Source organism: Ornithodoros turicata, chromosome 1, assembly GCF_037126465.1.
Source record: "Ornithodoros turicata isolate Travis chromosome 1, ASM3712646v1, whole genome shotgun sequence".
Classification (NCBI taxonomy): domain Eukaryota; kingdom Metazoa; phylum Arthropoda; class Arachnida; order Ixodida; family Argasidae; genus Ornithodoros; species Ornithodoros turicata.
Genome location: NC_088201.1, coordinates 91,770,860 through 91,783,769, shown reverse-complemented (window position 1 = coordinate 91,783,769; position 12,910 = coordinate 91,770,860). Strand labels below are relative to the sequence as shown.

Sequence of the window (12,910 nt, the reverse complement as noted above, 5' to 3'; positions counted from 1 at the left end):
AGGTTACCGAGATAAAAAGGGAGAAGTGGGCGGCATCTTTTTTTGAAGGAGTGGAATCGACAACGAGACTGATAACATTACGGATGAAAGATGGTGGGACTGTGGATGGGTTGCCCCATCTAATGCAGATTGGCGGATCTCGCGTGTTACTTGCTGTGAACGGAAGGCCACCCCTGTGTCTGAAATGTAAGCAGCTCGGACATATTCGTATACAGTGCCACACGCCATGGTGTAAGACGTGCAGAAAGTACGGTCACGATGAGGAAGAATGCGTGGTAACATATGCATCGAGACTGAGGCAACCGCAACCGACACCAACAGAAGAGCATATCATGGATGTCGAAGAAACAGAACAAGCAAGTCAGTTGGTTGTAACGACTGGAAACTGTGAAGGGAGTGAAGCTAATCTTGTCAGCAACGTGGAAAGTGGAGATAAGAAAGTAGATGAACAGCTGCGTGGTCTAAGCGATTCGGAGACGAGTACTGCCGAAGGGAACAGCGTAATGGAGGACAATCTGTCGGACCAGACCCAGGAAGAAAGAAATGGGAAAAGGACAGTAGGAACAGAGCGGAAAAGACGAAAGACTGAAACTCGTTCATCCCTTATGCCTCCACTGGATGAAGTAGGAGCATCACGGCTTGACGATGCGAGCTTCCTAACAGCTGAGTAGACTCGGTTCCGATGGATATGAGGGGATGCAGCAAGACGTAGCACTCGTAAGTCTAGTGGATTCTCCATCACATCTAAATGAGTGGTAAAAATATAACTGTCGCTACACTAAATATAAGAGGACTGAATGCTAGGAAGAAACAGTATCAACTCAAACGTTTCCTAGAGCATTTTTCACACATCGATGTCCTAGCTATTCAAGAAACGAAAATTAGCACCGAAGAAGATACCACTAGACTAATCGAATATATTTTTCATAAAGATTATTATGTTGTAGTGAGTCATGCTGTCGGACCCTCAGCTGGATGTATTTTATTGTTGAAGAAAACTGATTACTTGATACCCGTATCTTACCGAACTGATAACGATGGAAGAATAGCTTGCCTTGATGTGCAGATTGAAAACGAGTTGTGGCGGTTTATCTGCCTTTACGCGCCGAATGTTGTGATGGAACGGAAGATCTTCTTCGAAGGCATTGGAAAACTGATTAGTAACCCGGGGAATACCGTCCTACTGGGAGACTTTAATTGTACGCTTAAAGACACAGACAGGAGCAGCAACTGTGCGCAACGTGATGCTAGCACGGCTACGTTGGAGGGTATTCTCGAAAGTCATAATATGCAAGATGTGCTTGAAGATGATGCAAAGACAACCACTGTGTTTACGCACTTCCAATCCCGTTCGCATGCAAGACTTGACCGCATATATACTTCAATCCGAAGAAGCCCAGTTGTAACCAAATACAGCGTACATCCGGTATACTTTAGTGACCATTGCATGGTTGTTGCTACGCTCGGTGAGACCCAGAAGAAAAAGAAAACAGAAGGCAACCCATGGAAGCTGTGGAAACTCAATTGTAAGCTTCTGGAAGACGAGGCATTTGTCAATTTTGTCAAAGACCAAATTGTGGAAGTTATAACTTCCGCGTCGTCGTGGTCCTTGGCGTGGGAAGACTTTAAGCTGAAACTTAGGGCCTACGCGATACAAAGAAGTAATGTGCTGGTGCATGCCCGTAAGGGACAGGAGGAAAGACTCAAAAGAAGACTGTCTAAAATAATACAGCTAGAATCTTTAAACCCAGGAGAGTTCCATCAAGAAATGGAAGCAATAAAATTGGAGCTGCAACTCATTAATGAATGCAAATGGGAAGGTGCTCGTGTAAGGTCCAGAGTGCGCTATTTTCTACCGGACGAAACTCCTAGCAAGAAGTATCTCTATAAGGAACGACAACACGGAAGCGGAAAAAAGATAGATAATATTGAATATCAAGGCAAGGTAGTCAGCCAGGAGGAGGACATACAGGCAGTTTTTGTTGGTCACTATACGAAACTACTGGGCATGACCATGGATGGCAGGTGGACACAGATGAAAAGCTGGGAGAGTTGAAATTACTGACTTTGGATGGAGAACAGCGGCAGTTTCTAGAAGAGCCCATCACGAGACAAGAGGTCCTCGCCGCCATACGTTCGCTCACTAAAAACAAAACCCCAGGACCTGATGGCATCAGTGCTGAACTTTACCAAAAGTTCAGCGATCACGTCGCCTCGATACTGTGGAACGTTTACCGAGAAGCTGAGGAAACTGGCACCTTCTGTTCATCGTTTCGCCGTACACATACTGTGCTCATTCCGAAAAAGGTAGCGCCGGGAAAGGTGCCCCAGGTGACAGATTACCGTCCGATAACCCTGTGTAACGTGGACTACAAAGTTTATGCAAAAGTGCTTGCGGCAAGAATTCAAAGAGTGATACAATCAGTAGTGGGGGATCATCAGGTGTGCGCCATCAAAGGACGTAGCATTCAAATGAATATTCACGTGCTTCGAACTATTCTGGACATTGCAAGAACGGAAGGTGATCAAGTTGGTGTTGTCCAAGTAGATCTGTCCCAGGCATTTGATAGAGTTAACCATGCATACCTATTCTCGGTGCTAAAGAAAGTTGGTTTTGGTGACATAATTACAGGCAGGCTCAGGTTGTGTTATGATGACGTGTCAACGAAGCTGATTTTAAACGGTAATTGTAGTGACCTGATACCTGTTAAATCATCGGTGAGGCAGGGATGCCCCCTTTCCCCCTTGCTTTTTGCCATATATCTAGAACCGCTATGCCAGGAAATTATCAGTTGTGTAAACATGAGAGGGTTTAAATTAGGTAGTTCAGAGGTAAAAGTGCTTGCGTATGCAGATGACATTGCTGTAGTGGTGGAAAACAAGCAAAGTGTGAATATGGTGTTTGAAAAAATTGAGCATTTTTGTTCTGTATCCGGGGCCAGTGTAAACAAAGAAAAATCACTTGGAATATGGGGTGGGGTCTGGGGAACAACCCCAGAGATGTACGCTGGTATAAAATGGCAAACTGTACCTGGGACGTACCTAGGAGCCCCGTTAGGAGAGAGCAAGAACACGAACGGCATGTGGAATGAGATCACAAGTAGACTGCGTAAACAAGCCTTCGTGTGGAAGCAAACCACGCTTTCTATCTTTCAACGTGCAAGTATTTGTAATATCTTCATGCTTGCTAGGATCACATATCTGCTGCATGTCATGCATTGTTCTCGCGCAAATATACAAAAAATGCATAGGATTTTTGCAACTTTTGTGTGGGGTTCTTCGTTTGAACCGATGTCTAGGAACAACTTGTTCAAAACGTTGGAATGTGGCGGGTTGGGCTTGCAGCATGTCTTTGTTAAGAAGGTTGTAATGAGGGTTTTGTTTTACCGGACTAAGGCACACGCTCTCCTAGAGCATGTGAAGCAGTGCATAGCGTTAGATCATTTGCCTCATATAACAGTTGCAACAAGGATACGCCATGTTACACCCAGCGGATTCTTCAGAGAAGTTATAGAAAGCGTCCAGTTTTGTTTAACGAGATTTTCATGTGATTACATTATGTCTGTGTCAAAAAAACAGTTGTATGGAGACCTGATCAACGTGTTGTTCCCAATGCCAATGTATAGGAGCATCCCACACGAGTGGCCTGGAAAAGATATACCGTGCAGGGTAAAAAGGATGCCAATCAGACCTAATCTGAAAACGTTCTTTTTTAAGCTGCATACTGGCACGCTGCCCGTAAAAACGTGGCTCGAACAAAAAGGCATATTCGTACCATGGAGTACGAATTGTAGATATTGTAAAGTACCAGAGACTATAGACCATGTGTTTATTGACTGTACGGAGGCGGCTTTTTTGTGGGATGATTTAAGTAGGGCTATTGATGTACGACTCAGGCTAAACCCTCATACAATACGATTCCTCCCCTTAATTGAGAAGAATGGTCCGAGATATGATGTTATATGTGTTATTGCTATGTTTTCCTTATGGAAAGTACGCATGCTGGATCGAAATGAGGAACCTCTCATGCCTCCCATGTTCTTCTTACAAAAAGAGCTTTCAGGTATGATGACCATGGCACGACACAGAAACGAGAGTCCAACTTGGCTTACATCCGTATGTGAGAAGCTTGTTACAAAAAGACACAATTCACTGTAAATCTCACGGTTGCATATTCATAATGTATATATTCATCTAGCACTGATGTAAATCACATAGTGAGCGAAATAAAGTAATTTTGTTCAAAAAAAAAAAAAACAATCGCCGGCTCGTTGGTCTAGGGGTATGATTCTCGCTTAGGGTGCGAGAGGTCCCGAGTTCAAATCCCGGACGAGCCCTCTATTTTGTGTTGGGTTGTCTGATGTGCTTCGTAAAGCGTGAGTTCCACCCCATGACGGCTACATGTTTTCTCTGTGAATAACGATGACTTTGTGTAATAGTTCGAGAATCCGACCAATCGCCGGCTCGTTGGTCTAGGGGTATGATTCTCGCTTAGGGTGCGAGAGGTCCCGGGTTCAAATCCCGGACGAACCCTCTATTTTGTGTTGGGTTGTCTGATGTGCTTCGTAAAGCGTCAGTTCCACCCCATGACGGCTACATGTTTTCTCTGTGAATAACGATGACTTTGCGTAATAGTTCGAGAATCCGACCAATCGCCGGCTCGTTGGTCTAGGGGTATGATTCTCGCCTCATGCTCGGCTAGATCGTATATATGTTTCTGCTGAGATCGACACCTCAAGGGGCCGATATGTGGTCGAGCCAAGTAGCTTCTCGGACCACGCTCTGGTGCTCTTTACGTGTGCCTGGACAGCTGGAAACAACAAGTCTTTTAAGAGAGATACACCCTGGAGATTCAATGAAGCCCTTTTGGATACAGAAGAGTTTCGCATGCAGACCGCCAATATGCTGAACGAATATGTCGCACAGGAGAAAGTTGACGCCGTTTCCTGGGAGTTTCTCAAGTGCCGCCTTAAGGTAGCTGCTTAAGGCCAACTATTGAGTTCTAGGACCAAGCAAGAGAAGAAACAGCTGGTCAGTACCCTCCAGATTTTAATTCGCGAAGAGGAGCGGACTCCCGGCATCTTTATAGACGATATTCGACGATGCAAGGAACAACTGCAAGCCTTGTTGAACAGAGAATACGCTGGTGCTATGATACGGAGTAGAGTAAAAGTTATCCAGACAGAAGAACGTCCAGCAAAAGTGTTTGCTGCACTGGAAAGGAAGCACGTTGCGGATAATGCCATCACTGTTATAAATATTGGAGACAGCATAATACGTAGTAGGAAAAGGATAGAGGAGTCTTTTGTACAAGAGTATAAGGCGCTTTTTGCGCCATCTGGGCGATCGATGAGCGTCTCGTCTACAACTGTGTTCGAACATATACCCAAAGTCCCTGTGCAGTTAAAGGAGAGGATGCAAGAAGAAATCACTGTAGAAGAAGTGGCTTGGGCCATTAAAAAGCTGCAACCGAGGAAGTCTCCGGGGCCAGATGGCTTCGGCACCGCCTTTTACAAGGTTTTCTCTGAACGCCTCGCGCCCATTCTACAACTTGTCTTCAAGGACATCCATGAAAGGGAGCTCCTTCCTCCTTCGATGAGACGAGCACACGTGATCTTCATCAGGAAAAAGGCAAAGAACAGCGGCGTTTACGAAATCGGCGATTTCCGACCGATTAGTCTTTTGTGCACCGACTATAAGATCCTTGCAAAGATATTGGCGCGAAGACTTGAGCTGGCTCTAAGTTCGGTAGTCGGTGTGCATCAGCCTTACGGATTCAAGGGCCGATCGCTTGTAAACAACCTACACCTGATGCGTACCGTGTACGAAGTGGCTGAGGCTTTGCAGAAACATTTGGGAGTACTTCAAATAGACCTAAGGCGCGCTTTTGACAAGGTTCGACACGACTTCCTGTTTGCGCTTCTACATTGGTGTGATGTCGGCGATTACCTGGAAGGCTGGGTTAGGCTATGCTACCGGGACTTATCAGCTACGCTTCTGGTAAATGGTAGCCCAAGTGAACCTATTCCCGTGTTAAGCTCAGTCAGGCAAGGGTGTCCTCTCTCTCCTATACTTTTTGCATTGTATTTGGAACCTCTGTGCAAGAACCTCATCGCTGATGGACGGCTAACAGGGCTCGAAACGCCTAACGGGAATCTGGGTGTACTGGCCTACGCTGACGATATTGCGATCATCTTCTCTGCAATAGAGCAAGTGCCTGTCATACTGAAACACGTCGAAATGTTCTGCAAAGAATCTGGTGCCTCCATTAACTTAGATAAGACGTCTGGTTCCTGGTTGGGGCCTTGGGATGTCACACCAGAGTGGTTTCTCGGGATCAAGTGGGACAAGATGGTGAGCAGATACCTCGGCATTGCCTTCGCGTCAGCTAAGCCAATCACCGAGCAGTGGCGTCCTCATGTGGATCATCTTCGAGGCCCGATCTTCAAGTGGTCCGGCAGGAACATATCTTACTTAACGAGAGCATACGTTTGTAATACTTCTGTGTACCCCATTTTCTTCTACCGTGCACAGGTTACCCCATGCCCTGCTTCCAGCGCGCACCGAGTACATAGGATTTTTGCTACTTTTATCTGGAACTCGCCATTGGAAAGAATGAGAAGAACGAACATCTTTCATAGTGTTGAGAACGGCGGATTCGGACTGATCAACGTGGCAGTCAAAGTAGTCGTTCACCGTTTTTTCTACTTTCGCCAGAGAAAGCACAATGTCTTGGAATGGGCCCTACAAGTGCTGGGTTCCGTTTTCATGCCAGCCTTCACAGTAACGACAGGGATGTCACCTATGCGCAAGAGGACCCTTACATTCTACAAGGAAGTGGCTGAATCCGTGACATTCCTGACGAGCAGGTTCTCCTGGGACTACCTAATCACAGTTAAGAGGCGCACATTGTACTGGGACCTTATGAGCATCTTATTTCCGGTGCCATTATATCGAAGTCTATACCCAGGACGAGGGAATGACAAGGTTCTGAAAGTGATGAAGACACTACCTGTTCCTACTGGTACGCAAAGGTTCTTCACGTTGTTTCACACGGAGACACTACCAGTGAAAACCTGGCTCGCAGGTAAAGGCTTCCCGGTACCACGCGGCAGTACCTGTGACATGTGCTTCGCAGGGCAAGAAACCTTGATCCACACCTTCATCGGATGCAGGAATGCAATACAGTTTTGGGGATTTCTCAGGGCAGTGTTTGACATCGAAGAAGACATAACTTGGATCCGTTTGAAGTTCTTGGACGTACGTGAGGACAAGGGTCCTTCCTTGAGGCTCCTCTATATCTGTGGGCTACATGCTTTGTGGCAACACAGGATGGATGTTGCCGACTGCAAGACACCACCACGGATTCCTCTAGTTTTACTTGCTGCGAAATTGGATTGGTCGGTCAGTGCCCTCAAAGAGCAAGGTGCGCCAGACGGTGAGCTGTTGCGAAGAACAACGAATACGCGGGATACATTGAGGAACGCTTTGCCCAAGGAGCTAGAAAAATATCTAAAGCCAGTGTCGTTTCATCAAAGTGCTTCGTATGCGCTGCACAACATGCTGCCAGTACCGTAAGAGGTGTTTTGGACAATGTTCTTTGAGAGTGCATGCAACAATCCTTCCTGAGGTAGTGATGGTTCTTGCATAGTCAACTACGCGGTCTAACTTGGTCGCTGTACGAGGACACCTAGATCACTATATGCGGTGGAGGTGATGCGAGGACTGAAATCATGCTGTCTTTGTGTTCAGTTTAGATTGCTTCAACAGCTAGTAACGATTTTCTGATGTGGGCCCACATTCACTGTCAGACGTGACTGTTTATCGTATATGTTGGTTATTCTTCCTTGTTTTAGTCACAAGCCGTGTGACTTTTGTAGATGTTACATGTGCCCTGTATGCCCTGCTGAAGTTGCCGTACATCCTGTATACTTCTCCATACACCCAGTCAGTGCCGGTGACACCTTGCTTTGGTACATCTCGTGAAGGTTTACACTCAAGGATGACGTGGTGCCAAAGTAGGCGCCAGCAAAGCGTTGTCGTGACGTGATCTGTAAATAATCCACTTTTAACACAATAAAAGCTCAATTGGTAAAAAAAAAAAATAGGGGTATGATTCTCGCTTAGGGTGCGAGAGGTCCCGGGTTGAAATCCCGGACGAGCCCTCTATTTTGTGTTGGGTTGTCTGATGTGCTTCGTAAAGCGTCAGTTCCACCCCATGACGGCTACATGTTTTCTCTGTGAATAACGATGACTTTGTGTAATAGTTCGAGAATCCGACCAATCGCCGGCTCGTTGGTCTAGGGGTATGATTCTCGCTTAGGATGCGAGAGGTCCCGGGTTCAAATCCCGGACGAACCCTCTATTTTGTGTTGGGTTGTCTGATGTGCTTCGTAAAGCGTCAGTTCCACCCACGGAGTAAGAAGACTAGGAGATGACACTGCCCATAGAAGCAAGCGCCGGCGCGCGACCAGAGACTGTCACATTGGGGGAGAGAAAAAAGGCAGTTGCTGACTTCACGCGACAGATGGCACGGCGGCACTGTCTTCCATTTTGCGCTTTTACATGGAAGGCTATGGGGGAAAACAGTGCTTTTCGCGAGTCGTACAGCAGCCTCTACGGATGATGACAAACTAACGAACGTGAACGGTGTTTGTCTTGTCAATAAATATCACGCTTGTCAACTACATAACGCTTCTTGTTTAGCGAAACCAACGGAAAACAATTTCATTCTTTTGCGTCTCGGTTCTGTTGAGCAGACGACAGGAGCACGGTGATCGCGTAAGCGTTTCACCTTCTTCTTCTTTTCTAGCGTTTAATTCACGTGCTTTCACGTGTTTTAGTCACGCCGCCTGACAAGCGACAGTATCACGTGACCGCATGCTTCGGAAATTCTGCGTCCTCGTGCAACAGATGGCAGTGCGGGCCGGGCCGCCGAGCGCGCGCTCCTCGTACATTCTCTGGTCGCGGGAGAGAGTGAAGTTTCATCTCCTAGTCTTCTTACTCCGTGGTTCCACCCCATGACGGCTACATGTTTTCTCTGTGAATAACGATGACTTTGCGTAATAGTTCGAGAATCCGACCAATCGCCGGCTCGTTGGTCTAGGGGTATGATTCTCGCTTAGGGTGCGAGAGGTCCCGGGTTGAAATCCCGGACGAGCCCTCTATTTTGTGTTGGGTTGTCTGATGTGCTTCGTAAAGCGTCAGTTCCACCCCATGACGGCTACATGTTTTCTCTGTGAATAACGATGACTTTGTGTAATAGTTCGAGAATCCGACCAATCGCCGGCTCGTTGGTCTAGGGGTATGATTCTCGCTTAGGGTGCGAGAGGTCCCGGGTTCAAATCCCGGACGAGCCCTCTATTTTGTGTTGGGTTGTCTGATGTGCTTCGTAAAGCGTCAGTTCCACCCCATGACGGCTACATGTTTTCTCTGTGAATAACGATGACTTTGTGTAATAGTTCGAGAATAGTGTGAGAACCTGTTTGGGAGGCCAACTGCCACGGTGGACGACGATTTGATCCAGTCGTTTCTCTCTCATATGCCCAAGTTAAACGAGCAAGAGAAAGATGTCCTGGACGCTGAAATTACAGAGGCGGAAATCCATTCTGCAATACAGAGTTTGAATTTTAACCGTTCTCCTGGACCTGATGGCTTGGGAGCTGAGTTCTACAAGCGGTACGTGGACCTGCTGGTGCCCATTCTACAATGCGTCTACGCGGAAGCTGAGACTAACGGGATCTTCTCGCATAGTTTTCGAAGGTCCCATACTGTGCTCATACCCAAAAAAGTGGCGGAGACACGGTTACCCAAGGTGACCGATTATCGGCCTATCACACTCTGTAATGTGGACTATAAGGTGTATGCCAAAGTACTTGCTGCCAGGCTCCAGCTTGTGGTGACACAACTTGTTGGCGATCATCAGACATGCGCAATCAGGAACAGGACCATACAAACAAACATCCATGTTGTCCGCTCAGTTCTAGACTGGTGTCGACTTGAAGGAAGTCACGTAGCCCTGCTGCAAGTGGACCTCTCTAAGGCTTTTGATCGGGTGTGTCACGATTATTTGTTTTCGCTCTTGCATTACGTCAACATGGGAGACAAGTTCGTAAGCCGAATCAAGTTGTGCTATGAACAGGTTGCAACGAGCCTGGTAATTAACGGCACTCTTACCGCGCCAGTGCCCCTTCGAGCTTCAGTACGACAAGGCTGTCCCATGTCGTCCCTACTATTTGATCTATACCTTGAGCCGTTATGCCAGCGTACCATCTCTCGTGATGACATACGTGGTTTCGAGCTTCGCGACGCTGTGGTGAAGGTCGTGGCGTACGCGGATGACCTTGCGTTTCTCGTGACAGACAAGCCAAGTGTCGTCAAAGTTATTCACGAACTTCATGTGTTTGGTCAAGTCTCTGGGGCACGTCTAAACAAGGACAAATCTCTGGGGATATGGTGCGGTCAATGGGGAACAGCCCCGGAATTCTTTTGTGGCGTTCAGTGGCAAACCCGTGGTCCCTGCTACCTTGGGGTCCCGTTAGACAAAAGTTGTAACACGACCTCCTTGTGGTCGGAGCGATTACAAAACATTAGGACACATGCTTCGACCTGGAAAAAACAAGATCTCTCAATGTTACAACGAGCTTCTGTGTGCAATGTTTTTCTGGCCGCTAAGCTGATTTACCTCTTGCAAGTCCTGCAATGCTCCCGCAAAATTATACATCGTTGTCATCGCATATTTGCCACCACAATATGGTGTTCAACGTTCGAAAGGATGCGAAGACAAAACCTGTTCAAGAAAGTCAAGGACGGCGGACTAGGCTTACAGCATCTCTACATCAAGCAACTCGTCATGAGACTGTTTTTTTATAGGCAGAGTTCACACCCGATTCTGGAAACCATCAAGCGGGCCCTTGCGTACAACTACATTCCCGATATATATGTTGGGTTTCACGAAGAAAGTCTACGCTTAAGCGGGTTCTACAAAGAGGTTGTCGAGAGCCTAAACTTCTTGAAGGCTAGATTCAGCTTAGAGTACCTCTTTTCTGTCGCCAAGAAAACGTTGGTAGCTCATCTTCTCGATGTACTCTTTCCTGTGCCCATCTACCGTCAAATCCCCTCCGGATGGCACGGCACGGATGTATTGTGCAGAGTCAGGAAGATGCCGGTCAAGCCCAACATGAAGTCATTTTTCTTTAAATTACACACGTCCACACTGCCCGTGAAAGCTTGGCTTCAACAGAAGGGATTCTATGTTCCGTGGTCCGTGAATTGCAGATTTTGCAACACGCCCGAGACTGTCGATCACCTTTTTCTGGACTGCACAGAAGCTTTATTCTTTTGGGATGACTTACAGTTCAAAGTCCTTAAGCGCCGTCTTTCGCTTAATCCTCACACTATCCGCTTCCTCCCATTACGCCCCGGTGAAAATGTGAGATACGATATCGTTCTTCTTGTTGCCATGTACTGTTTGTGGAAGCTTCGTATGGCCGATAGGAACGAAGAGCCCTTGTGTGCTCCTATGAAATATTTCAAAGCCGAACTACTGCAGGTAAAGTTAGCTTGTACTCAGCTCTTAGAAGTGCCTGAGTGGTTAGATACAGTCTGCGAAAGGCTGAATGTTTTGTAGAAATTGTGTTATTAACGTGTCCGGTATAGAGGAGAAACATCGTATTCTCTCTCTGTGATTTTGTCGTATTGTGTATGGTATTGTGAGGTATTGAGTCGACGTGACTCAGAGTAGTAAGCTCTGAAAAATAAAGGTGAAAAAAATAAATAAAATAGTTCGAGAATCCGACCAATCGCCGGCTCGTTGGTCTAGGGGTATGATTCTCGCTTAGAGTGCGAGAGGTCCCGGCTTCAAATCCCGGACGAGCCCTCTATTTTGTGTTGGGTTGTCTGATGTGCTTCGTAAAGCGTCAGTTCCACCCCATGACGGCTACATGTTTTCTCTGTGAATAACGATGACTTTGTGTAATAGTTCGAGAATCCGACCAATCGCCGGCTCGTTGGTCTAGGGGTATGATTCTCGCTTAGGGTGCGAGAGGTCCCGGGTTCAAATCCCGGACGAGCCCTCTATTTTGTGTTGGGTTGTCTGATGTGCTTCGTAAAGCGTCAGTTCCACCCCATGACGGCTACATGTTTTCTCTGTGAATAACGATGACTTTGTGTAATAGTTCGAGAATCCGACCAATCGCCGGCTCGTTGGTCTAGGGGTATGATTCTCGCTTAGGGTGCGAGAGGTCCCGGGTTCAAATTCCGGACGAGCCCTCTATTTTGTGTTGGGTTGTCTGATGTGCTTCGTAAAGCGTCAGTTCCACCCCATGACGGCTACATGTTTTCTCTGTGAATAACGATGACTTTGTGTAATAGTTCGAGAATCCTACCAATCGCCGGCTCGTTGGTCTAGGGGTATGATTCTCGCTTAGGGTGCGAGAGGTCCCGGGTTCAAATCCCGGACGAACCCTCTATTTTGTGTTGGGTTGTCTGATGTGCTTCGTAAAGCGTCAGTTCCACCCCATGACGGCTACATGTTTTCTCTGTGAATAACGATGACTTTGCGTAATAGTTCGAGAATCCGACCAATCGCCGGCTCGTTGGTCTAGGGGTATGATTCTCGCTTAGGGTGCGAGAGGTCCCGGGTTCAAATCCCGGACGAGCCCTCTATTTTGTGTTGGGTTGTCTGATGTGCTTCGTAAAGCGTCAGTTCCACCCCATGACGGCTACATGTTTTCTCTGTGAATAACTATGACTTTGTGTAATAGTTCGAGAATCCGACCAATCGCCGGCTCGTTGGTCTAGGGGCACTCTACTTCCGGCTTTCAGCGAGAACGGTTGTGGAATGATGCGCTCCTCGGAGCAGATTACACCAGCTAAGCCTAGCTGGGGAGGAATGGGTGAAAATGTTTCT

The 12,910-nt window shown here is 47.1% G+C and overlaps 10 non-coding genes across 10 annotated transcripts; all 10 read left to right on the top strand.

Moving 5' to 3' along the window:
- Positions 1–4,265: 4,265 nt before the first annotated feature.
- Trnap-agg (transfer RNA proline (anticodon AGG)) lies at positions 4,266–4,337 on the top strand. Its single transcript has one exon. It is a non-coding gene; the product is annotated as a tRNA-Pro (tRNA).
- A 124-nt stretch (positions 4,338–4,461) lies between these two features.
- Positions 4,462–4,533, top strand: Trnap-agg (transfer RNA proline (anticodon AGG)). Its single transcript has one exon. It is a non-coding gene; the product is annotated as a tRNA-Pro (tRNA).
- Positions 4,534–8,289: 3,756 nt separating this feature from the next.
- On the top strand, positions 8,290–8,361 carry Trnap-agg (transfer RNA proline (anticodon AGG)). Its single transcript has one exon. It is a non-coding gene; the product is annotated as a tRNA-Pro (tRNA).
- A 730-nt stretch (positions 8,362–9,091) lies between these two features.
- On the top strand, positions 9,092–9,163 carry Trnap-agg (transfer RNA proline (anticodon AGG)). Its single transcript has one exon. It is a non-coding gene; the product is annotated as a tRNA-Pro (tRNA).
- Positions 9,164–9,287: 124 nt separating this feature from the next.
- Trnap-agg (transfer RNA proline (anticodon AGG)) lies at positions 9,288–9,359 on the top strand. Its single transcript has one exon. It is a non-coding gene; the product is annotated as a tRNA-Pro (tRNA).
- A 2,447-nt stretch (positions 9,360–11,806) lies between these two features.
- Trnas-aga (transfer RNA serine (anticodon AGA)) lies at positions 11,807–11,878 on the top strand. Its single transcript has one exon. It is a non-coding gene; the product is annotated as a tRNA-Ser (tRNA).
- Positions 11,879–12,002: 124 nt separating this feature from the next.
- Positions 12,003–12,074, top strand: Trnap-agg (transfer RNA proline (anticodon AGG)). Its single transcript has one exon. It is a non-coding gene; the product is annotated as a tRNA-Pro (tRNA).
- A 124-nt stretch (positions 12,075–12,198) lies between these two features.
- Trnap-agg (transfer RNA proline (anticodon AGG)) lies at positions 12,199–12,270 on the top strand. The gene has a single exon. It is a non-coding gene; the product is annotated as a tRNA-Pro (tRNA).
- Positions 12,271–12,394: 124 nt separating this feature from the next.
- On the top strand, positions 12,395–12,466 carry Trnap-agg (transfer RNA proline (anticodon AGG)). Its single transcript has one exon. It is a non-coding gene; the product is annotated as a tRNA-Pro (tRNA).
- Positions 12,467–12,590: 124 nt separating this feature from the next.
- On the top strand, positions 12,591–12,662 carry Trnap-agg (transfer RNA proline (anticodon AGG)). Its single transcript has one exon. It is a non-coding gene; the product is annotated as a tRNA-Pro (tRNA).
- Positions 12,663–12,910: the final 248 nt, after the last annotated feature.